Here is a 26,684-nt window from a genome sequence, read left to right as displayed (position 1 = left end):
CACGGCCGATATGGCCAAGGCCACAGGCGCTGCCACTAAAAGGCGCCATAGCACCGCCATGTACCAACGACAGCAGGGCGGCCGGCGGGTTCCTCGGCAAGAGAAAAAGCAGCGTGGCCCCCGTTGACGGCATGGTGGGCGTGGCCTTAGTAAGTGGGAAAGCAGCGAGGCCCCCGCTGACGGCATGGTGGGCGTGGCCTTAGTAAGTGGGAAAGCAGCGAGGCCCCCGCTGACGGCATGGTGGGCGTGGCCTTAGTAAGTGGGAAAGCAACGCGCCCCCCGCTGACGGCATGGTGGGCGTGGCCTTAGTAAGTGGGAAAGCAGCGAGGTCCCCGCTGACGGCATGGTGGGCGTGGCCTTAGTAAGTGGGAAAGCAGCGAGGCCCCCGTTGACGGCATGGTGGGCGTGGCCTTAGTACGTGGGAAAGCAGCGAGGTCCCCGCTGACGGCATGGTGGGCGTGGCCTTAGTAAGTGGGAAAGCAGCGAGGCCCCCGCTGACGGCATGGTGGGCGTGGCCTTAGTAAGTGGGAAAGCAACGCGCCCCCCGCTGACGGCATGGTGGGCGTGGCCTTAGTAAGTGGGAAAGCAGCGAGGCCCCCGTTGACGGCATGGTGGGCGTGGCCTTAGTACGTGGGAAAGCAGCGAGGTCCCCGCTGGCGGCATGGTGGGCGTGGCCTTAGTAACTGGGAAAGCAGCAAGGCCCCGTTGATGGCATGGTGGGCATGGCCTTAGTAAGTGGGAAAGCAGCGAGGCCCCCGCTGACGGCATGGTGGGTGTGGCCTTAGTAAGTGGGAAAGCAGCGCGACCCCCGCTGACGGCATGGTGGGCGTGGCCTTAGTAAGTGGGAAAGCAGCACGACCCCCGTTGACGGCATGGTGGGCGTGGCCTTAGTAAGTGGGAAAGCAGCACGACCCCCGTTGACGGCATGGTGGGCGTGGCCTTAGTAAGTGGGAAAGCAGCGAGGCCCCCGTTGACGGCATGGTGGGCGTGGCCTTAGTAAGTGGGAAAGCAGCGCGACCCCCGCTGGCAAACACTGCGGATTCTGGCGGGGGCGGCGCTGCTTTTCCACTTACTAAGGCCACGCTTACCACATGGGCAATTTCGGCAGGGCCGCACTGCTTCAGAGGAGGAAGAGGAGGAGCACACCCTGCCCTACCAGAAGTAGTCCAATGCCAGAGCTGGCTCGGCCCCCGTGGCTGGAAGTGGTTTCCTTGGCCTCGGGGGCTGCTGCCTGTAATGTCGAGGGGGAAGTGAGTGAGATAAAAAAAGAAAAGTGCATATGTTTATAAAATTGGGTGTATAAAGCGTTTGATCCCTGCATTAAAAGAAAGGTGCGCCAGGTGAAACCCAGGTGTGCGCTTCTGAGGCGGGGAAACACAACATTTTTTTAAACTGAGTGGCTCCCTTTGCATGGCTTATTACACGCAGGTGTAACTTCAAGCGCGCCTGTTTATTTGTGTTGTTTGTGTGTGTGTGTGTGTGTGTGTGCAGAGTTATAAAAATGACCCTGAATGACCACCAACTAATTCACTGCCTCGTCTGAAAAAAACAAAAAAAAAAATAGGACAGAACAAGAACGCGTGCTGTGGTTGTGAATCACCGTGCTCAGCGCCCCGTTGCAGAAAGCTGCCACTGGAAATGCTGGTTGTGCAAACACAGTCCGTTTAACTCTTAACTTCCAGAACCGAAACTGCAGCGTAGGCACAAAATGTGCCATGCCGGCGGCAGAGGATCAAAGTTTGCATTTTAAATATGACTCAGCAAAGCGTCTCCTCGGTCTTGTCCCTCACCAGCCACGCACTCGTCTCCAATTCATTTATTTAGAAACTTTTATATACCGGTATTTGTGGGGACATCATACCGGTTCACATAGTAACTGAAAGATTGGAAAATACATTGCAACAGGGGAATGTAACTGGGCAGTAGGAAGGATAGGGGAACAAGAAAGTAATAACCAAAACAATTTACAATGAAAGTCTCCTTAATATAATTCATGAAAATAATTTGAAAATATATATATATAAATAAATAAAATCTCTCTCTTTCCTCCCCCTCCTACATGTTCTGTCTGCGTACATTGTGTTGAAAAAGCAGATAGTGTTTGAAGAAGAAGACACAGGATCATCTACTGGAAAATCCCATCGAACTATTGCCAAACATTTGTTCACACCTCTCTAGGCTACGATTACACGGAAAGACCTTAGAGATGCAGTGTAGGGCACACGTTTATTATTTGCTGCCTGATTCACTTTCCTCTCACTCCTGAGGTCTACGGGGAAAATACCTTGATGAATCAGGCCCTGACGAGGAGGCGTGGGCTGCTGCATTAGGCCGCAGGACGATCCACGTGGGAATGACAGTCAGCAAAAGAAGGGGGGGATCACCCTCATTCACGCTCCCCCCCCCCCCCCCGTTAACGCGGTTCAGCTCTATCCAACGCGGAAAACGTGAGGAGGAATAGTTTTTGGTGCATGAAACGGAGCGGAAGTGAATGCCCTTTCAGCATCGCATTGCACAGAAGGGCAAGGCGGCATGGCCTGGTGGTGAACATTTTTCCCCCCAGCTAGACCACGGCGTTCATGAACTTACAACCGGAATATTAAAAACTGGTTAAGAACCTGTGACATCTGAGTTTAGGATGGTTAAACACTTTGAGACAAATACAAAAGTACTTAAGAAGAACATTGCTCATTGTCGTACATGTGACGGGGAAGCCCAGTTCTGCCTTTTACAAGCAGCGCGGTGGCACTATAGAAATATAAAAAAAAAAAAATATTAAAAAATATTTAAAATATTTAAAAAATATATTTAAAAAAAAAAATCCTAAATAAATAAATAAATAAATAAATAAATAAATAAATAGTAGTTCTGTCCCTTATAAAAACTGGTAGCAGCGGCTTCAGTTGGTTTGAGTGCCCCCCCCCCCCCAGCGTGTAAGGGGGTCTCAAGCAGACCCTGCCCCTGTTGTGAGGTCGGTGTAGCGTCAGCGTGTTAGGCAGGAGTGACACTCTTCACTGGGGGCCTGTGGCTCAGCAAAAAGGGATGAACCCTCCGAAGCCATGGGGGTCTTGGGGGTGAGGACTGCAGACCCTGGGGGGGGGGGGGGGGTCCAGCGTGCCTGCCCTGGGCCCTGTGTCCCTCCGCGGACTGGAGTTTCTGCCAGGCGAGGAGTTCTGGAGGAGGAGCGTGACGATCTGCACTCCGGGGCCAGAGACGGTGCTGGGGGGCCCCAGCGTGGGGGGTACTGGTCCAGAGGAGACTGGGAGGAAAGGTCGGGAGAAGGAGCGAAGGGAGAGAGATTCTAAGAGGAGAAGCTTCCCTGTGGAGGTGACCCAAAGAGAAATCTACAATTAGAAACTCAGCAAAGAGGAGAAATTTGCTTGAAGAAAGAGGTACCGGAGAATAGGGTCCTCATAACGTGAGCCAACTATTTGGGGATTTGCTGAACTTTTCTGAAAAAAAGACTGATTTTATTTTTATTTTTTTTGCTCTGATTTGGACTTTTTGTTCCCTGCTCATTTTCGCCAGTAAATACTTTTGGTTTTTTTTTTTCCAGTAACAACTCTGAGTGTCCTGCTGGATGAATTTTTTTTTTTTTTTTTTTTAAGTGATTGGGATGGAGAGCAGAAGAGTCCCATAGCGAGGAAAAGTTCAATCTGCCCCCCCCTCCCCCACGCAGGAATAAGTCGTGGGGCACCGCACGGCCCGTGACACCTCCCTTCTGCCCCCCCGTGCCCAAGAGCTGATAACGTTTCTGCACGTAGCCCCCCCCCCCCCCCGACCCTTACGTGAAAACAGTAACATCGCTTTACCAGAAAAACAACTGGGCTCACCACCCGACAGAAGTGCAGAGAACGAGGGCGTTGTGATCTTCCGGCGCAATTCCCACTCCCAACTGATAAAAAAGTTCAATGCAAAAAAATAAAAACCCTCGAAAAAACTGGACACTGCAGTAAAGGAGAAAAAAAAACCCCCAAGCACCGCTAATAGAAAGCGGCTATTCCGTACAACATATGCAGAGAGAGAGAAAATCCCCAAGCACCAAAGGATACGGAGATCATGTGGAAGAAAGATCCAGACCCGATCCTGACTCTGCGGGTGCATCTCGGTATTTTGCCTGTACGTATCGTATCGTATCGTATGTGAACGCAGAAGGAGGCTTCTTTCGCCACAATGCAAGCGCTGGGAAAAGCATTGGGGGGGGGGGGGGGGAACCTTGAGAGATTGAGATTCTATTTAATACGATCTGGTTTAGGAGTGAGGTTCGCTCCCCAGGCACAAAAAAAACTAACCCAATCTGGAGGCACTCCCCTGAGAGATTCAGAACCCGGAGGCCCACGTGCTGGAATTCACCTCACGACAGATGCTAATTCGAGTCTAGCGCACGAAATCTTGGCCTAAGCAAATAAGCCCATGAAAGTAAAATTGTGTAGGCTCTTTCATTTTCAACTTAAACCGATTTTTTCACCCATAAATTCCTGGAATTTTCCAAAGGTGGCAATTGGTTTGAACCGATATGCACCCCCCCGAATTTTAGGATGATAAAAAGCTGCTCCTGAGCTGCAGATCGGTGTTTCAAGGCCTCCAGCCAAGGCTGTGCAGCATTTCAAGTCCTGCCCCCCCACCAGTGAAAGTGCTGGCCCTCCAGCGCCGCCCATGCCGGGGTTTCGAGTCCTGCCTTCTCACCCCACAGGCAGCCAAACGTCTGGCTGTCTGGTGCCGCAAATGCATTTGAAGCAGGCCCTGTCCACCAGAAGCGCTTCCCAGCCGGTTTCCTGGCCCTGCACAAAAGCAGACGCGCAGAGCGCAGGAGCCTCAGTAAGCGTGCTGCCCAGAGAGGAGAAGCCTGGAGCTACCACCGCTGCTGCTGTGGGGGTGGGGAGGGTGGGAGGCAGAGGAAGGGGGGGGGTAGAGATGGGGGTACCGCTGAGTGGGTGGGTGGCAGAGTCTACTTCATATTGTTTTATTGCCTTGGTTTCTGTCCAGCAAAATAAACTACCATATTTGCTCGGAAAAATAATGAATTGAATGGATTTTCTCCTGTTTTTGGTTCTTGTCATAATAAACCCTGATAATTCCTGGGAAAAATAAAGAACAATAAAATCCAAACATGAAGGTCCCCAATTACGTGGTCAATTTTTCTACAGAGATGTTTGCAAAAATTGAACTACACATCCCTAGGGTGTACTTACAATTTATTTATTTATTTATTTTTTTTTTTTTTGCAACCTTGCATCTGTGGAGCATTCACTGCATGCAATTTGTCTGTGCTTTCATAGCTAATGTGGTACTTTGCATAATTTTACATTGCATAACGCATTGGCTTGAATGTGTGCACCGAACGATAAGTGCATGCTAAAAAGCAGTGTTGCACACAAATGACTAAACCTCACATGACAAAAATACTTTTTTGTGCAATAACAACACTGATGTTGTGTGCAATCCTGTTTGTAAACTTCAGCATCCTATTTGGTCGTTCTTGTAGCAGCAGTTCTGCTGTTTCTCTCACTCCTTTGCAAACACATCATCACCTTTATGACTTTTTACAGCTTTGAAAACAAACACCACCTGTAATGCAACCTGTAATTTACTACTGTTCAGGCGACACCAATCACAGCTTATTCTGCCCTGATCCGAGGAAGGGAGCCTCAGCCTAGCGCTCACAATGCATGCAGTTAGGTCCAATAGAAAGGGATTTCCTACAAATTGTTTGTTGACCTCCGTTTGATTAGGATTTTTTCTCTCTCCTCTGATCAGCCTCGAGGTGGCGGTAATGAGCTTCTGAACCCCTCTGCTCCTCCCTCCCCTCAGGATCCCTGGGCTGCTCTCCGAGGTTGGGGGGGAAACGTGTGCCTGGGTGATAGCAGGGAAGGAAATGCAGCTGCACAATCCTTCGGGGGGAAAAACCAGGGGGCATGCGGGAGTGGATCTGGGGAGGAGTGAGTGAGATCCCCCTCAGCAGTCGGCACTGGATTTGCTTTCATTACTGCCTCAGTGACTGGATTTACTTTTAACTACTACAACCCTGGAGCAGGTAAGATCTGGGTGACATTGTACTTAATATATCGCTGTTCAAGGTAACGAGCCACACACTTTTTTTGTTGTATTACTATTTTTTTTTTTGGATCGGAGGGTTTGAAACCTAATTGTCAGTTGTACTAAAGGTTTTAAAGTGCATGCACTTTTCTGGCAGAAAAAAAGCAGTGTTTTTAAGTTGTGCTGAATGTACAGTTGATGCTGCAATGCTTAAGATAATTTAGCAAAGGGATTATAGATAACTGGGCTTAAAGTTGTCTCGGTTTCTGTGGGGGTTGATCCGAGCATGAAACGCTGTTTTTGTTTTTTTATGTCAGTTTTTTTTAATTGAATTTGATGAGATGGCTCCTTAAACAAAACCATAAAAATGAGAGATCTGAATTATAGAAGCTCGCAGGCAGAATAATACAAGGGAATTAAGTGCCTGTGAATTCAGGTTTCTGAGCCCCTCAGCAGAGGTGGTCTTAAATCCCACTGCTGCCACACGAGCCTCAGTCAGTAAAACTCAGACTGAGCAGCTGAATCGTGTTCTGTCCATTAACCCTCAGTTCCCAGGATTGTATGACCGCCTCCCTTTAGTGGAAGAAAACGATTCAGTGGGAAGGGATGCACCCCTGTGGGTGATTATAAATGTCCCCATGTGCGAACTCCTAACCATGTGATGCCCCTTCGGTGTCATTTGGCTTGGAAAACCCCCTTTTGGGTTAATGGGTCAAGATCCGGAAAACTAGGATAGGAAAGACTGAGATCTGTATTCCTAGCCCTTACCCTTATACCACCAACATGTTTCCAAGTTATGTGTAGCTATTCCTCTCTTATGAATGGGAGAGCATTCATTAAACACGATGATCACCTATCTACAATATATTGCCTAGCAGCAAAGTTAAGTGATGGCTGATAATAAAAAGTCAGCGTGCCCAGCCAGATGTGTAGGGATTACCCCCCATGCCGCTCTGTGCAGGTTACCCCCCAGGCTGAAATGTTACTCCAAAACCTTCTCGCAGGTTACCCATATTCTTCATTTCTGTCTTTTAGCCATTTTGAGATTCTCTATGTTTATCCAGTGCCTTTTTCAATCCCCTTACATTACTTGTCTTCACATCTCTTCTGGAAGGGCATTCCATGCGTCCACCACCTATTAATTAATACTTGGGGGGTGGAGGGGGAAATAACTTGTTACTCCTTTTCTGGCCTGTGCGATACAAGTTAATGTAGTGTATAATAATTAATAATTTTGGAATTTTAATTTACATGTTCAATAAGCCCCCCTGCCCTGAAGAGCTTCCATTTTAGTTGAATACTTGAGGCAAGAGGAGAGAAAATGCCTTGCTCAGAGGTCACAGAGAGTGACAGGTGTGTGAAGTGGGATTTGAGCCCTGGTTTGCAGCCCCTTTGCTCTAACCGCTCCTTGCAGTCTCCCAGCATTGGATCTGAAGAACCTGGGAACCGATTCAGAACACGAAGGGCTTTTTTTTTTTTTTCCTGTTGCTACAAAAGATGAGACAGTCACATCTTCAGGGAAAGTGGAAACGCGTTCCACTGAGCCGTGTAAGATGGAACATTGGAGAGGCCTCTGTTGATTGATCAGTTGTGTTGTGTTGAGGTCCAGAACGAGAGGCAGGAAGTCCGTTACCTTGGGATTATCAGTATTGGGGGATTTTTTTTATTTGGCAAGCTGGGGGGGCCTGTCAGCCCATGCCAATTTCCTGATATTGCTTCCTATAGCCCAACGTATGCAATTTAAAAGTCTTCGCTTAATCTTCTCTGCCATCAGCCAGATGGATCCCTTCCTGTCTTACCGATAAACGTCTTCCTTCCCAACCCTTAAAGGCTTCTCCGTTTCAGACAAAACTTTGGACCCCCCCCATCTCCAAAAGCCTGCGCCTGATTAAAAACGAGGGAATGGACACTTTCTCAGCAGCGGCCCCAAGATTTTAGAGTTCTCTTTCAATGGAAACGGGGAAACACGATGGCAGAAAAGACCATTATGGCCTATCCAGTCTGCCCATCCACGCCAACTACTCACATTGGAAATTAACAATTACTCTGGCTTCTAAGTTACATAGGGGGTTAGAGAACCCAGGTGGGATCACGGGGGGTGAGGGGGCAGGAGAGCCTGATTTTCTACCAGTTGCATATGTTGCGTCAGTGAACTGGTGGGGGATGGATGAGGGGGGCTGATACATTGTTTAATGCCTAATATGGGAAGAATCCGGGGCTTTGGGCTCGTTTAAATACGACGGTAGATATCGTGTTTGATATGCACTTGCTGCTTTATTTTGGTATGCTGGAGAGTGGATGAATTATTGTAATTTTATAGTGTTAGGTGTTTTATCCTGTAACTTACTCTATATAGAAGACCTTCTGAAAAAGTGAACTATACATTTTTTAAGTTAAATTTAAATCATGGGTAACTGCACCAGCACAAGGGCTTACGTGGTTTTTTTGGGGGAAAAATTTTAATCCGTAAAGCATGGAAACCACTGCGTTGTTACAGCTACTGGCAGCTGCAAGAAACCATTGTTAGGCTCCACTCATTGCAAAAAAAAAAAAAATAATAATAATTCTTGAAACCCAGTAGTAAGGAGCTTAAGGCCTGCAAATGTTACTTATAAAGAACAACGGAGTCAGTGAGAGACACTGCAGGTATGAACACAACAGAAACAGTGTCCTGTCAGTCATAACGTACTTGGCTACCACATATGTAGCAAGCAACTGCAGCTAACGTACCCATATTACATTGAATACATATTAGCGTTTCCTCCTACGTGATGTAGTCATTCAGATATTATGCTCAGGTTAAGCATGTTTGGGTGGCTGCACAATGACCAAAGCTTTGGGTGCGCCGTTCGATCATGGTTCCATGAATCCTGGCAGTTCTGGAACAGGTGATGGTGGCGAATGTAGGCTTGGTGAAGGACTCTCTGAAGAGACAGAAACCACAAGTAGCTCTGATGGAACTAATCATTGTGCCAATGCGAGATCACCCCATCAGGCACTTTTTCAGTGTATGAAACAGATTGGGTAGCCACAAATACGGTAGATAGTACCCATTTTGATTTGGAGATATCGTGTCTTAGATACTTGCACCTCAACAGAAGCTTCTCTTTTGAAACCTACAGTCCAGCCTGGGTTTAAGTAATCTAAACAAACTTTCAGATGGCAATTCGTAAGCATCTTGCTGAACTTTTGTTCTGTTATGGCAGATGACAAAATACTTTGTGCAGTTGGAAACACAAATGAGTTGGGTGCGCCAATCTCCTTCGTTGACCTTCTTCATTGACCATTTGAGGCAAGGTGAAATGCTGCAATGACTGCACGATGAATCAGATTTTGTCTTACAAGCGTGTTTGGTTTCTCCAGACGTGAACACTCCTCCATTATCTGGCATGATAATATCCAGAATACCATATGTGGCAAATAGTCAAGATCACCTGGTATGGCTGGATTTGCAGACGTCATTCTGACTAGGGCAACTTCTAACCTCTCAGAGAAGGAGTCAGTGAGTTGGAATGAGCCCATGAAGTCAGTGTCTGCTTGACCACCGGTTCAGCATAGAAACCATACGAGTCCCAGGATGATTCTTAGCAACATTAGCATGCTTCTGCAGTGGCATGTCTCTTGCCTTCACAAGGTTACTCGCCTGCTTGATTTTGCTTGCAATTTACTTCTTGCTTTTCTTGCCACTGAAATGCAGGCTGAAGGGATAAATTCCACCCTTGTCGTCCCCCCCCCCGTTGTCCTCACTGCCCGGCATGAGTGAGAAGAAACAGATGGTATGATAGCACTTTTATTCAGGAGGCTCAAGGCCTGCACATGTAATCGGAACACAGAAACGTGATGGCAGACGGCCTATCTGGTCTGCCCATCCACCCAACTAATTCAGCTTTACAAATCCCATCACTCAGAGATCCCCCCCGTGTTTATCCTATATTTTCTTGAACTTGGATCTCTCATTGTCTCTACCACCTCCACTGCGGGCTTGTTCCAAGCATCCAAATCCTCTATAAAGAAATATATCCTAAGCTTACTTCCGAGCCTACCCTTACTCTATGATCCCTCCTTCTAGAGCCTCCTGTCCAAGGATTCCATGCCTCCTGTGCATGGAATCCTTGGAAATATTGAAATTTCTATCATATCTCCCCTATCTCGCCTTTTTCTCTATGTTTTTTTAGATCTGTAAGTCTATCCCCGAATGCTTTAGAACAAAGACCACTGACCATTTTAGTAGCCGCCCTCCGAACCAGTTTATAACCTTTCGAAGGTGGGGGTCTCCAGAACTGTACCCAGTTTTCCTAGTGAGGTCTCACCAGGGACGTACGCAGGGGCACTATCGCCTCCCTTTTTCTGCTGGCCTTGCCTCTCCCTGTGCAGCCCAAGCATCTTTCTGGCTTTTGCCGTCACCGTATCCGTCAGATATCATCACCTCTGGATCCCACTCCTCTTTTGTGCTGTAAAAGAATTCCACCCCTGTTCTGTACCTCTTCCTTGGGTTTTTGCATCCTAAATACATTAAAGCTTAACTGCCAGACAAGCCACAAAGGACAAATCTGCTCTATTTCACGGGTGTGAACAGATGCAGTGTGCTGCTAGCCAAAATTCACTTGGCTGCCGCCTAGTAGCTGAAGCCAACATCCACAGGCTAAGCTGAATTCTTAAATGGAGTCTATATACTAATGTATATATAATCAGCGGCTCCAAAATGCCCTGAAACCTCTTGTTTCAGCAATTCCCCCTTCTGGTGATATTCACTCTCACTCTCTATCCCTTAGAGGAATTTGGGAAGAGCAGCTTAAGTATATTCTATAGGGGGCCAGTTTTCACAAAGCTGCCTAGTGGCAAAGCATGCAGGTTACCCTACGTATCCTTAGCAGATTTTCAAAGTGCAATTCCCTGCATGGTTGCTCGTTGCATCTGGCATTCGGTGAGAGGGGACGAGGGGGGACTCTGTGCATAGAACTGAAAATGCAATTATACATGCAAACGTGCCCCCAGGAAAGAGGCAGAACCCAGCCCACTCTGCCAGTGGCGAGCTTTTTCACCCAGGGATCCAGACAACAAACTCCACGATTAGACACCCAGATGTCTTTGAAAATCACGACTGGCACATTGGGGGGGGGGGGGGGGGGGGATTTGAGCACTCCCTTTGTGAATATCGCTATACTCTTACTTTCTGCTGGTTGAGCACGAGAGGGATATGAATGTACTCGTGGTGCACCCTGCAGCTTAATTACATCGCAGTACGGCTTATAAAACCACCCTGATTGGCAAACAGCGGCTACGCTAATATCCGTTATATGCATTCGTCCTGTATATTAGTATTGAACCCCCTACAGATCAACATCCGTTGGCCAATGTCACGCGCATTCGGGTCTCTGCCTCTTGTACTGCTGGGTGCATCTCCCCTGCTGTCCTCCTAAATTATACAGCACTATGGTTCTTTAGAGGATGCGGATAACGCCATTATTCACACCCCCCATCCTGCTAATACCATGTGACTTCATTTCATGGTGTTTGGCGCAAGAGGAGAGTATCAGTGCTTCACATTTTCCGTACTTTCTGTGGTACCTTAATAATTCTTCATATATTTCTTGGTCGTAGTTTATGGTTAATGACTGATAGGGAGTCGTTTCCTGGCATTTAATGACCTGGCAAGAGGAAGCAAAGGCGAGGACCCTTAACTCATCAGGGTACCAACGGCAAGAAATAACTGACCTTGAAAGTTATCCTACTTATTTTAAGCCGTCCACTGAAATAAAGGTTAATAGACAAAAATATAATAATAATGAGATGGTACCATGTGATTGGACTAACTTATTATATTGTCTGGCTTTTGGGCGTTAACTCTCCCTTCCTCAGGTCTATAGGAGAACGAGTAAGAGATGACGTTGCCAAAAAAAAAAAAAAAATGCAAGCAAATGCGTAAAATACTGATATCACCCGGCCAAAACTTTGCCGGGTGAAAAGAAGCAGCCCGGAGGGAATGCCAGGGAGTGCCGAATAGTGTTCCTAGGTTGTTTTACATTTACCTTTTTAGTCAATTTCTTGTACCGCAAGCTGGTCAAGAAAGGTAGTGTTAGTTCAATGAAAGGTATCGCCTTATGATGTTGTTCATTTAGTTTCGTTAACCTTTATTTCCGTTTTATTCACTTGGCAACCAGACCACTTTAGCCAAAACGCCCAGTGGAAATGCTAACAGCAGGAAAAGTGTAAGTCCTGTTCACCTTCATTTAGTAGCTGCTGTAAACCTGTGCTGATGGGGGCCCGACCCTGTGACTCGGGCCTTAGCACGATCCAGCCTTGCATGCCCCTATCTGCCAGGCTCTGGCCGCAGCCCCGGGAAGGGAAAGAGCATGCTGGCCACTACTGTAGCACCCCCCTGCCAGCCGGCCGCCGAGTGGCACCGAGGGCGCGCCTCGCAGCAGGTGCCCCCCCCCTCCAGGCCTTCTCCAGAGCCATCCAGGCATTGCCATCTTAGGAGGAAGGTGGGACTATCCTGGGGGGGGGGGGGGAAAGAGATGACATTCTGATTGCTTCAAAAGATCCTTAGCCATGAGATAACGGACCTGAGACAGATAAGATGTTTGATGGGAATCAGCCTCTCAAACTCCAGGCTTCCCATAGGAGCTTGGAACTGCACAGAGAATTTGTATTAAAATTAGGGATGCATTTTGCTGATTACCATGAAAATGTGTGCATGTGTGTGTGCATGTTTGTGTGTGTGTATGTGTGTGTGTGCGTGTGTATGTGTTTGTGTGTCTGTCTGTATTGCTGAGCTAGACTTTGGCACAATTTTCGCAGCTATACATCCTGTCATCTAAATTCCTGCCTTCTCTCCCAAGGCACTGGAAATCTCCAGAAGCTTTTTGGAAAAAGCCGAACAGAATTTGTCCATTTCTATTCCCCCCAAAATCTGAGAGACACTTTTTTTTTTTTTGCTTCTCGGATTTTTAGGGTTGAGAGACTGATTTGGGGAAGCGGGAACGCCGAGCCGGGATCTCAAAATTGCTCTGAAGGGGGAGAAACGTGCCTTCTTGAAATACAGAACTGATGCCGCCAAAATCATAACAAGCGCGCCGCGCTTCCTGTACGACTCGCCATCGGGTTACGCTGAAAAGCCGCTCCTGAGAAACCTGGTAAAAACGGGGGAGAAATGAAAAGGAGCCTGAGGCTTAGAGGGGATGACGGAGGGGGTTCACCTGTAACTTTGCAGGCTGGGTTTCTGGCCCTGCTCTCAGCCGCGCTGAGGCCCTGGCTTTCAGAGGCATCTAGGCCTGTAAGTAGGCCGAGAGACAGACAGCTGGATCCAGCTGGGGGAAAGGTGCCCTCCCCCATCCCCCCCCCCCCCCCAAGTGACTGCACTGAAAAATGAGCCGCCCCGGAGGCCCCGGCGCTGATTTTCAGCACCAGCCAGCGAAATTTAACTTCCCTGAATCCTGTCAGCTAAGCTAGAGAGGAGGCGGCACCAGCTTCAGCCATTTCTAGGCTCCACGTGATGCCGGATTCAGAGGATCCCCCTCCCCTCCCTCCCACACACACACGTATTTGGTGGCAAAGAGATTTATGATGACATCCCAAGACCTGGCTGCAAACCCCCCCCCCCCCAAAATAAATGGTCCCCCTCCCCTGGTGCTGCTCTGTCTCTCTCAACCATCCCCCAGCCCCTCATTTTGTGGCGAATACAATGAAGGTGTCATCCCTCGCCTGGCTGCTCCCCTCCCTCTCCCCTGTTTTTTGTTTTTTTGGGTGGGTTTTTTTTGCCAGAAAACCTCCTCCTTGGCTTTGCGGTGCCCGTCGGCTCTTCTCCCCGCAGCCGCCCAGCCCGGGAGGGGGGCAATTCCCTTCCGCAGGCCGGGGGCAAGGCGGCATCGGCAGAGGCAGCGCGACGGCAGGCGAAACCATGGAAGGACCATCGGGGGGAAGGTTTGCAAGGAGCGTCGCCTCCCGGGGAAGGTGCGGAGGGGGGGTCCTGGGAAGCCCGAGGAAGGGTCTGCAGTGTGGGCGGCTGAGATTTCACTGCTGAAATTGAGGAGGGGGCCGTTCATCTGCGCTGCAAAAAACCCCAAGGGAGCAGCACAGTGCAGGAGGTGAGGTTCTGCTGTTTATTTTCTACTCTGGCCCCCTGGGGCCAGTCCTGTCTGACGAGAAGGTGACCAGAACAGTCGGAAGGATGTTTGGGTGCCCGCAGGGGAAAAAGGAGGTGACAGCGACGCTGCATAAGCCTCCAGGGAGGTGGGGACCTCGTTTGGAAGTAAGGGGGGTACAATTCCGGGGACGGCGCTTTCAGACGGGTAATGAACCAGGGGGGCAGATCCTATAATGGTCTGTGGTGCTGATGATAAGCGCAGGGGGGGGGGGAGCGGTGCCACCCTGGGGACGGGAGAGACGAGAGGGGATGCACGCACAAACGTCAGGGCGATTTCAATGGAGGGGGGGGGAGGGGGTCAGGGGATGGAGGTGAAAAGGGGGCAAATATTTCTTTACAGAAAGGGGGGACCGGACCCTAGAACAGCCGCCATGTGGAGGGGGTGGAAATGGGGCCCAGCAGGGAGGATCCGTGAGGGAGGAGAAGAAGCTGAGCAGGGGACCTGGCTGGGCAGATGGGGGGCAGGGCCGGCGCGAGTACATCTGGCGCCCTGAGGCGAATCTTCGGTCATGCACCACCCCCACCCCTCGCTCCCTCCTAGGGGGTAGCAGAGTGCTCTGACGGTTATTGGATCTGGCCCAGCACTCGCCCCCCCGTCTGCTGGCGGGATTTTCCCCATCCAAAACTTTGGCCCTCAACACTGCTTAGTTTGCCTAATGGAAGAGGGCCCTGCGGTCTTTATCCGCCCTCTGAGAGCGGAGCAGGGTGGAAGGAGCAGCTGAACGATGATGTGGCCAGGCCAGCTGAGGGCCTCCCGGGGACGCCAGGCTCCCATCCCTTTCATTCATTAGGACAGCCTTAAAGCGACACTGGAGGGAGGCTAACTTAGGGCCCCTTACTGAAGAGAGCGCAGGCCGGGCCTTATAGGCAAGAAAAGTGACGCGCAGGCTGAAAATATAGCGGGGACGCCTGAACGTTGTGGGAGTTTCCCCGGGATATGTTTTTTTTTTTTTCATTTTTTGCCTGTGTGTTTTTGTTGCAAGGGGAGATTCCAGCGCCATCGCCCGTGAGGTTCACGGGGGGGGGGCCTGCGAGGCATTAAGGAAGGTCGTGTTTTGGCCCTGTGCGGTCTTCCCGGGGTTAACTTGCTAGGAGTACCTTAATGCTCAAAAGCCTCCATGTAAAATTTTGTGTCTTCCAATCCTGTTTGCCAAAACACCATAAAAAAAAAAATCTCCTACCTCCGCCCTCCCCCAAGCAAAACCAAAATAGTTCACAACAGTATCAATCTCCTCATTCCCCCTGTAGACAAGGCATCCTCCAACATAAAATACTGAGCTTGCATTGTTACTGTTCCTAGTCTCTGTATTTCATTTGTCTGTTAGCAGTCCTGTGGTTGTAAGGCACTCTGAATACATATGATTTTAAAGGAGGAATGCCCTTCTTTTCTTTGCAAAAACGTAAGGAAGCCTCACATCCTGGGAATTGTCAGTTCGCAGGCTTCCAAAATTCACGGAACTGCCCTCTTTCATCCGTTTCGTTTTGCTGGAAAGCAGGTGTAGCTTTGCTTGTGCACGTGGCTTCACGCGCAATACTTTTGAGGTCCGAAGGTACGTGCGTGAATCCCAGACTGGGCCCGCTCCCCCCCCCCCCAGCTCCTCCCTCGGAATTCCCGCGCGGCGTGCGCATAAAACGCGCGCACGGAATCGAGCTACGCGCGTCCTTCTCATGTGCAGAACCCCCTGAGGGCTTTTTTTTTCTTTCAAAGAGTCACTTATGCACATAAAACCAGGTTGTATGTGCATAAGCGGCTTTGAAAATGAGCCCGCCAAAGTGAAAATAGCACTAATGGGGCAGTGCTATAGACTTTATAGAAAACATGCCGTGCTAGCTGATAAGCATCTCTGCAAACAAGAGCACAAACCGATGCCGGCCTAGCAAGTGGCTTTCACGCCCTTTTATTAACGATAAATGCTATTTCTCGGCTTTATCTGCTGGTTTTCTCTGGCGCTATTTGGGCCCTATGGCTTTAGATCAGACTTTTGGGGTTATACTGGGCTAGTGTCTTCTGTCCCGGGTCGTGGGGTCCGAGTATTCACCGTTCCCCCCTAACCCTCCGTCTTGAATGCTTCTCCGTGCATGTTTAACCGCCTCTGTGTGTGGTACGGTGTCCGTGGATCAAAGAACATTTGATAAGAGGAGTTGGGCTGACAATGCCGGATGTACACATCCCCGATTTTTATGATGATTACAAAACAGATTAAAAAAAAAAATTCTAAAGGGAAAGTTATCTTACTTCATTCCGCACTGAAGCCAAATTGCTTTGGGGACATTTACATCGAAGAGTTGATATGACTCATTACATTATTATAATGCAAAGTGTATACGAACAGAATATCTTCAACAATTGCCAAATCTGTGATGTTAATAACGAGCCCCAGAAAAGCAGGTTTATTGGATAAACCGTTTCAGCGAGCGGTTATGGTGGCTTTCAGGAGCGACTGCTGCCCTGCAGTTGGGTTCCTGGGCACAGCCAGTAGAGAAGGTTTCAAGCCTTCTGGAGGGGAACCAAAAAAAAAAAACGCCTCTCGGTCTGAGGTGAGGATCATAAGCCTTGGACCATTGTCTTAAGTTATGGCTGAAGAGACGGGGGGGAGTTGCAGTCAAATTACAATGCGGCGAGCCAGAACATTTTGTTTGCGAAACCCTGCCCGCGTTGTCTTGGGGACGTTGTAAGATTCATGGCAAATGTCTAGGGAGCTTCGTTCTTCACTTTTTATTCCTGGGAACCTATCGGTGTTTGTTACAAAAATTGATAGTGACCTCGAGAAGTGATTTAGTCATTTCTTTCCACTGATTTTTGTTCTTGTTATAATAAACTCTGGTAAATTGCTGTGCAAAATAAAAGTGAAACCTTGCAGGTCTTCAGAGACCTGGCTTGAGTTTTGCAGGCTCCGCCACTTGACGCGGGGATAGACTGAGACAAACACAGGCCGGCCTTCTTGGTTCCCTCTGGCCGTGCTAGTGGTTCTCTTTAGCTGGGGCGTTTTAACACCAAGTCGGAAGGTAACTGGTGATATGGATGTCCAGTGAATATGTTAACATGACAAATCTGTTCATTCGTTATCTGTAAATGTTGTGCGCAGAGGACGGGAAAATCAACTTTGGGAGGGTTGGGGTTTTTTTGTGTTTTGTTTTTTTTTTTGGTCTAAACTGACTTTGTTGCCAAAGATTTAATTTTTGTCTTGATTCTTGCATAGGCGTTTTGGGTTATTTATCTATTACGGTTCCTTCTTGTAAACTAAGTTACGACAGTTTATGGCTTCACAGGCCACACACTTCTTTCTGTTCTTAGATCTAACTACCAAGCCCTTTGGTGACAATACAAACATCTCACCCCTCTCGGATCCTAAAACAATCCCTGCCAGTGAGGGCATAGCAGCCTCAGAACAAGCTAAACAAATGCTAGGAATGGGCCTGTAGGGGGTGGGTAGTAGATACGGCTGTCACTGCATTTTTTTTTTTTTTTTTTTGGAAGCAGGCTGACCCAGTCCTGGTTTCATCCCCCCCCCATTGAATGCATGGGTGTGTAGTTCTGGTTTCCCTATGAAAAGCAGGCATTACAGGTCCATACAAGACCTGAGAAAATGGATAGACCCAATAAGCCCAGTCCCAGCATCTCAGTGTGTGTGTGGGATACGCGACCGTTCCCTGGGCAGGGGGCACCAGAACTCTTTCATCCGCTTCGTCATACAGCCCTCCAGCCTATTGACCCAGACATTCGCTTTTAAATTCTCCCCCCCATGGATATCTTGCCATAAAGATCTTATATTGTAGAATGGCACATACAGATAACTTTTAAAAGCTCAAAAGCAAATAAAATATAAGTTCTCTTTAAATAATTCACAGTCTCCAAAAGAATAAAGTCCTGACGGTCATCAATATAATTTCTTGTAGCAGAAGCACCAACTACTTATAGAGAAATTGTAACACCGTCTCAATATAAAAAGTTGTTGTGCTGTCCTCTTTGTGTATTGGAATACGGAGGTAACCAGAATCTGGTGCCAAGCACTCACAGTGGAAGACCTAAATTGTCTGTACCCACACACATATTTAACAGCAAGTACACCCAGAGAAGTTCCCCCCCCCCCCCCGGAGGCCTATCCTTCCTCCTTTCCGAGAATCCATGCTCTGGCGTTGCATAGAGTTTGTGATCGCGTACGAGGACTTAGCTCCGGGACTGAGTGGGACAAGAGCAGAAGAGGGAGTCACACCGATTCATAAAACAAATGGAATATGATACTAGTTAAAGACCGTTAGGGCCATCTCGTATTCTCAATTTGCTTTCTTTTCCAGCGCCACAGAGCACAGTTGATCACGGGCCGAAGATCCTCTGTGCTTATCACGTGATGTGGTGCAGTGGTTTTTGAACAATTGAAAGTACTGTCGCCCCCACTTCCTTCTTGGACTGGCTAATGAAAGCTTGGGTCAGGACCGAGCTGGATACTTTAATGACTCTAATCTCTTTAAAAAATGATAAGCTCAGAAGACTAGCTCTGTGCCCATTTTACTATCCATTTCTTTGTCCAAAGGCATTCTAGACACGACTCTGTTTGTATGGTTTTTTTATTTATTTATTTGTGCTGGGGCAAAAAATTGGGAGCTGGTGAATTGAAAGACTCACGGCAGTCCCTGTGATACCTGTGATCATTATGGAGAATGTCGGTTATTCTTTGTTCTTTTTTTATTATCATAAGGGCAGCTAGCAAATACAAATGAGAGAAAATGTAAAAAAAAAAAATGACAGTGCAGGTAACCCAGGTAATGTGCAAACCGAGCATTTAGTTTTCTTGTTTTAACAGAGCTCATAAAAAAAGGGGGCAATAGCAAAACCAAAGCAGGCTAGCGAAAAGGGCAAGCTTTGGACGGCAGTGCTCGCCAGAGTCATCAGGAGCCCTCTCCCCTGCCTTTACACTCTACAGGTTAATTCAAATCATTTTCTAGAGCCAAGAAGGTCTAGTCTAGTTGGGGGAAATAATCACTTCAGCCATAAGGATAAGGAGCAACAAGATTTGTTTTTTATTTTGTTTCCGACTTGTGCTGACCTCAAAAATCGTAAAGTGCAAGTTACAGGATATTATTGTGTAACCTGCCCTTGGCTTTTACCGACTGTGGTTCCTGGAAGTGCTAATATTTTGTCCTAGGGATTACAGACAGCTCCTAGCTAGAAAACGAGGAGGTTTGACTGATGGATGAGGAATGCAATGAACTCCTTTAGTGGCTTGAAGACTGAAGGGAGGATAATATGAGTGCTCAGGCTGCAGCTAGCGGAGGGCGAATTCTCCTCTCCGGCTGGTGAAGCCATTCTGAGAGAGGCAGTAGCATCTAACAAGAAAACAGCCCCTGTAAATTAAGGTCTGGGTCAGCTGCCCACCCAATATATCCTTTTTTTTTTTTTTTTTAAAGTCGGGGAGAAGGCGTCCAGTAACTAGGGAAAGGCGATGATTGACAATGCAAGTACAGAGGGGTAATGGCTTAACTTCATTTTAGTTAACACAGATCTAACAGTAGAATTTGGCTCCATTGCTTGAGGCCCTGGTGTTTTTAAAGGACTGGACTAGTGCTGCCCTGAATGACCCGGGACCGCAGTACCGGTGAACCCCCGCCTCGCCAGAATCTCAGGTTCCATCAGCACAGGCAGAGAGCAAAGCCTAGGACTTGTGCGTCCGTTAGGACGGGGAAAAACAGGAGCAGAGCAGCGCAGTGGCGTTGCATCGGAATATCCTGGCCTGACGGGTTTCTCCGAGGCAGTAAAGGCTCCAAGGATACCTCTGTACTCAGTCATCCGTTTCTGGCGAGGGGGTTGCAGGACTGCTACAAATCCATAACCTTAAGTAGTGGCTAGGTCTGCTAGGATATGTGTAAAGAATAATTAATTACATGCAGTGTTTGGGTTATCCCAGATGAGATGAGATTTTGCTAATTTATGTAGCTTGATCCGGGAGCTTCCTGAGGATTATCGAATGACGTCCCTACCGCTGGCTATCTGTTGGTATGGGGATGAGTGTGTGTGAATGGGGCAACTGTCGTTCTGTCCCACTGAATGCCATGGACTAGTCGCAAATTTGCCTGAAGCAACCTACACACATATAAGAACATAAGAAAATGCCATACTGGGTCAGACCAAGGGTCCATCAAGCCCAGCATCCTGTTTCCAACAGAGGCCAATCCAGGCCATAAGAACCTGGCAAGTACCCAAAAACTAAGCCTATTCCATGTAACCATTGCTAATGGCAGTGGCTATTCTCTAAGTGAACTTAATAGCAGGTAATGGACTTTTCCTCCAAGAACTTATCCAATCCTTTTTTAAACACAGCTATACTAACTGCACTAACCACATCCTCTGGCAACAAATTCCAGAGTTTAATTGTGCATTGAGTAAAAAAGAACTTTCTCCGATTAGTTTTAAATGTGCCCCATACTAACTTCATGGAGTGCCCCCTAGTCTTTGTGTTTTTTCCAGACCTTCGGGACGATGCAATCCCGCCGCACTAAAATCGTGCATCCAAACTGGATGCACTTTTATTTTTTTTAATGTGCGCACAATCTCCTCTCCTGGGCTCTCGATGCAAGAGGCAAATAAGCTGCTGCCTTAAAACCGATGTGCTAGGGATAAACTGAGTGTCCCTAGCGCACCCAGGAGACGTGGCTGTGTGCGGGTTAGGAAAATGGATCTCGAAAACTGAGCGTTTCTTTTCCTAACCTGACTGCTTTAAAGACCTTTTTTTTTTTTTTTTTGCTGCTTTTGTGATTCCTCCTGCTTAGTATCCTGACAATAGTAAGTCAGAGGAACCACAGAAAAAAGCACAGAAAAGCAGTATTTTCTGCTTTTCCGTGCATGGCTTGGGGGGCACCTCAGAACCTAACACCAGCTCCGGGGCTGGCATTAATTTTTGAGCGTAGAAACGTGCGTGGCCAGCGTGCGGTAACTTTTTTTACATCGGGGGGTCCTAGCTAGTGGCCTCATCAACTTGCATTTACCAATGATGAGCGCTATTGGACAGGCATTTTGGTTGCACTAATCCCGGTACTGCATCGGGCATATGTCTAGCGCGTCCAGCTGTGCATTCAGCGGCGTGCTGACCTTAGTGCCCGATAGTGCATCGGCCTGTTTGCAGATGATTCATAAGAATTTTTACAGGTCCTGATTACATTATGGGCCACTTACATTTTCTTTCCTTCCATTTAATGTGTCTTTCAAAACATTACTGCAGAGAATGCCAGCTCGCGTTACATCATTTCAAATTTTAAATGTTTCTTTCCTGCTGGATTTTGCATGAAGTCCTGCAAATGTAGTCAGTCAGTGGAGCGGAATTTGCAGCAATGCACTGTCCGTGGGTAAACAGTTTCTTTTTCTGTTTCCTTCTGTTTATGAGCACCTTGCCGTTTGTAATTGATGCACTGTCTGTGCCGCGGGTCTTCAACCACTCAGGGGCTGAGTTATTACAGCAGGATCCACAAATCTTAAGCGTGTATTACTGCACTGAGAAAAAGAGGGAAAGAAACTGACTACAGACTGGGATAATGTATAACCCTGCTTTTGTTGATGGGGAATCCCATCCAATACAATACGGGTAGGGACCTTTTGTTATAACAATGTTATAACCTTTTGCACTGATTTTCTTTTCTCCTATGTGCCGCTGATGCTGTTTTTTGTTTATAGCTTTATAAATGCAGGAAAAATAAAAAGTGAAACTCTGAACATGGGTCAGATGCAGATTGCTATTGAGTCTTCTGGGATCTGTGGGATTAGATTGCCCAGTGTCATTGTCCCTAGGTCTGTCCCTACCCAGCTTGCTCACCTGAAGGTAGAGACAGTGGTCTTGATGACAAGCATAGTAGTTTGCTAGTGAATATTCATGTTCTTTTCTCTACAGATATCGTGGATTGCAAACTGGCTAAAAGACAGGAAACAGAGAGTAGGATTAAATGGGCAATTTTCTCAGTGGAAGGGAGTGGACAGTGGAGTGCCTCAGGGATCTGTATTGGGACCCTTACTGTTCAATATATTTATAAATGATTTGGAAAGAAATACGACGAGTGAGATAATCAAATTTGCAGATGACACAAAATTGTTCAGAGTAGTTAAATCACAAGCAGATTGTGATAAACTGCAGGAAGACCTTGTGAGACTGGAAAATTGGGCATCCAAATGGCAGATGAAATTTAATGTGGATAAGTGCAAGGTGATGCATATAGGGAAAAGTAACCCATGCTATAGTTACACAATGTTGGGTTCCATATTAGGTGCTACAACCCAAGAAAGAGATCTAGGTGTCATAGTGGGTAACACACTGAAATCGTCGGTGCAGTGTGCTGCGGCAGTCAAAAAAGCAAACAGAATGTTGGGAATTATTAGAAAGGAAATGGTGAATAAAACGGAAAATGTCATAATGCCTCTGTATCGCTCCATGGTGAGACCGCACCTTGAATACTGTGTACAATTCTGGTCGCCGCATCTCAAAAAAGATATAATTGCGATGGAGAAGGTACAGAGAAGGGCAACCAAAATGATAAAGGGGATGGAACAGCTCCCCTATGAGGAAAGGCTGAAGAGATTAGGACTTTTCAGCTTGGAGAAGAGATGGCTGAGGGGGGATATGATAGAGATGTTTAAAATCATGAGAGGTCTAGAACGGGTAGATGTGAGTCGGTTATTTACTCTTTCGGATAGTAGAAAGACTAGGGGACACTCCATGAAGTTAGCATGGGGCACATTTAAAACTAATCGGAGAAAGTTCTTTTTTACTCAACGCACAATTAAACTCTGGAATTTGTTGCCAGAGGATGTGGTTAGTGCAGTTAGTGTAGCTGTGTTTAAAAAAGGATTGGATAAGTTCTTGGAGGAGAAGTCCATTACCTGCTATTAAGTTCACTTAGGGGCGGATTTTCAGAGCCCTGCTCGCCGGGAAGCCTATTTTACATAGGCTTCCCGGCGCGCGCAGAGCCCCGGGACTCGCGTAAGTCCCGGGGTTCTCCGAGGGGGGCGTGTCGGGGGCGTGTCAGGGGCGGGCCCGGTCGTCGCGGCGTTTCGGGGGCGTTTCGGCAGCGTTTTGGGGGCGGGTACGGGGGCGTGGCTACGGCCCGGGGCGGTCCGGGGGCGTGGCCGCGCCCTCCGTACCCGCCCCCAGGTCGCGGCCCGGCGCGCAAGAGGCCCGCTGGCGCACGGGGATTTACGCCTCCCTCTGGGAGGCGTAAATCCCCCAACAAAGGTAAGGGGAGGGTTTAGACAGGGCCGGGCGGGTGGGTTAGGTAGGGGAAGGGAGGGGAAGGTGAGGGGAGGGCGTTAGAGGATTCCCTCCAAGGCCGCTCCGATTTCGGAGTGGCCTTGGAGGGAACGGGGGTAGGCTGCACGGCTCGGCGCACGCCGGCTATACAAAATCCATAGCCTTGCGCGCGCCGATCCAGGTTTTTAGCAGATACGCGCGGCTCCGCGTGTATCTGCTAAAATCCAGCGTACTTTTGTTTGCGCCTGGAGCGCAAACAAAAGTAGGCTATTCGCGCTCCTTTTAAAATCCGCCCCTTAGAGAATAGCCACTGCCATTAGCAATGGTTACATGGAATAGACTTAGTTTTTGGGTACTTGCCAGGTTCTTATGGCCTGGATTGGCCACTGTTGGAAACAGGATGCTGGGCTTGATGGACCCTTGGTCTGACCCAGTATGGCATTTTCTTATGTTCTTATGTGAGTATTCTGAAATGCATATTTTTTCACCAGTCTTTGCCCAGTAAAAAAACGTTTTCTGGATTGATTGATTGTTGTTATCTGCAAATTTTCCTGTTTAGTTGTACTTTGATTTATAACTGGAAGTCCACAAATTTCACTACATATTTTCCTCTTTTTTTATTGCTGATTACATTTTTTTCCCTCTATATGTTTTCAGACTTCTAGTCAGTGTCTCCCTTGGTCCATTCATGTTTGGTGCAGCACCCGCTCCTCTGGAGATGGCTGGTTAGCTGTTATACTGGGGAGATATTTTAGGCTTAATACCATTGAGCTGTTGCAACTTTCTAAGATTTCCATTTCAGTCTCTTATCTACCAGCCGTACCCCCCTGCCTCCCAATTTCTTGAATGAAAATAATATGGTTGTCACTTTCCAGCTGAAACTCATGCAGTAAGGAAGTAAGATGCAGATTTCTGCAGAACTCATCCAGTGCTTCTCATTAGCTGGCCAGACACTGTCACCACTCCCCGGCATTCTGTGTCGCTCCAGCAGTTCCAAATCTGGATCCATAGTGCTCCCAGATTCTCTTAGCTGAAAAAGATGGGAGATCAGACTCGGGACATGGCCAGATGCAGGCGGCTTTCCAGAATCTGTTTCAGCTGACCGACAGACCTAGTACCAGAGGTAAACATAGTAAGTGACAAGTTTTGGGAGGATTGTAAGAACCTGCATATTGACTAATGCCCATACTCTTGGAAAGAGACAATCCGATTCCTAGAATAACCTTAACGTAGGTCTTCTGGATAATTGCACAAGGCCTACCATTGGGCTATTTTCCTATTCTCCTTGACCATCCTTTTACAATAACTTTATTTTAGTTATTGCATGTTTATTATATATATTCCTTTTTTCTTTAATTTTGTGTAAAGGTTTTTGTATTGTCCTGGTGAAAACTAAATTCTTTGCAAGTTGCGACACCTTCCTTTCAATATAAGACTTAATGAAAGGTGTTGCACATGAGCCTTCGTGACAACATAGTTCCCTTATTTTAGTTGTGAATAAATGCAAAATGTGTTCTGTCAGTCTTTTAATTGGCAAGACACAAATTTACTGTGCTTACATCTTGGATTAAGTGCTCATTTTCCTGTGCCCATTTTGTCTGTGTTAGGTTTTAAACAGGCTTTCATCACCAAAGGCAAACTGAATGATATCAGTGTTACAAATAACCAGCACTATACTGCCAACGATAAAGCAGTGCCCTGAGAGCAGACAAAACTTAGTCACACATTTGTTGATCTTTCTAGCTCTTAAATGCATTGAATAATAAATGGCATTGTTTACATTACAGTCAACATTTTCTTTCTTTCAATGACAGAAGCAAAAAAAAAAAAAATAATCCAAAACTGATGTGCTGCATTACAAGAGTTTCTTTCTCAGTATTTCTTCCTGGCTAAAGCTCAAGAAACCTATGATCCAATATATGAACAAAAGATCCCAAGCAAATTGATGTTTTCATAGACTAGGCTATGATTAATCACAGAATAACACGTTTGTTGTGGCCCTGTCTAATCACTAGAAAGTGAATGTTATGGAATTTACATTTTTAATGAAATGTCATTTAAATCTCATCTTTGGGAATACGATCTGTATTTGTCATCAAGGAGTCATTGTGTATGTGAGATCAGGCAGTGAGCCTGGATGGAGGGCCCACGCTACACATTAATGACTCGGAATGCTTCAATCGCCAATGACTTCCCATGAAGTCTGCATATTTTAAGGGAGATGTTGCTGTAATTGCATTATATACAGTATGGTACAGTAGATTGCAACATAATACCGTAGTTCATGATGACAGATAAAGACCAAAATGGTCCATCATCCAGTGTGCTCAGTAGAGATTCATCCCTTTATTTATTTTTTTTATGTTTAAAGCACACCTTTCCATTGGTAACTCAAGGTGAGTTTCATTCAGGTAGAGTAGATATTTCCCTGTCCCCAGAGGATTTGCAGTCTGTTTGCGGTACATGATCTGTGCATGTAAGCAGACCCGGGGTGATTTTATGCAAGATTGTTTTATAAAAATACCATGCAATTCTCTCCAAAATCTTTTACTTGTCCTCTTTCTCAATCTCATTCCCCCACTGCCTTCCACATCAATCCAGAGCATATTTATTTATTTAAAAAAGCTTATATTCCGCACGTAGATAACACGCACGGCAGATAACAACTTTCACATTCATAATAATATATTCAAACATATAGTTATAAACCAAAGTTAAAAATGGCATAAAATAAAGTATACAATAAAACATAAATTATGGTACAAATAAAACTAAAAACAGACAAAGGTATATAAAATACAATACAACAAAAAGATCTGTGTGCTGCAATACAACCACCAAAACACCTTAAAGGAACCAACATAAAAGCACCCTTAAAAGAACTAAAAAATTAAATATCCCAAATCTGCCAAAGTCATGGCCTCCATCTCTTCTGCTAGTCAACCATTAAAGGTCCTGCCATCTTCAACTTTGCTTCCCGCAGAACCAATATCCAAACTAACATTCAGGCCCCTTTCCTTTCTTATTACCAAGCCTGGCAATAATCCCCACAATCACCGAAGTTAGTGATGCTGTTTGTATAAAAGGATCCAGCCTTCCCGTGCTTATTGAAGTTTGGGTTTCAACCATGATTCCTTCATGAAGGTCACGCCAAACTTCTTTCAAACTTGATACCATTGTACCACTGCTATTTATGGTTATAACCGCCACTCCATGTAGATTTACCACCGTGCTCTCTTGGAGGCCTGATGCAATCGTTACCACGCGACCAACGT

General features: G+C 46.9%; 1 protein-coding gene across 2 annotated transcripts in view; it reads left to right on the top strand.

Moving 5' to 3' along the window:
• Nucleotides 1-5,732: 5,732 nt before the first annotated feature.
• EDAR (ectodysplasin A receptor) overlaps nucleotides 5,733-26,684 on the top strand; it is a 182,100-nt gene continuing 161,148 nt past the window's right edge. For both annotated transcript variants that reach the window (XM_029604595.1, XM_029604594.1), the window contains exon 1: nucleotides 5,733-6,034. The gene's annotated coding sequence lies outside the window, so the exon portion shown is untranslated. The remainder of the gene's footprint in view (nucleotides 6,035-26,684) is intronic.

The sequence above is a fragment of the Rhinatrema bivittatum genome, chromosome 5 (assembly GCF_901001135.1).
Source record: "Rhinatrema bivittatum chromosome 5, aRhiBiv1.1, whole genome shotgun sequence".
Classification (NCBI taxonomy): Eukaryota; Metazoa; Chordata; class Amphibia; order Gymnophiona; family Rhinatrematidae; genus Rhinatrema; species Rhinatrema bivittatum.
This window is presented reverse-complemented; position numbering and strand designations above follow the sequence as displayed.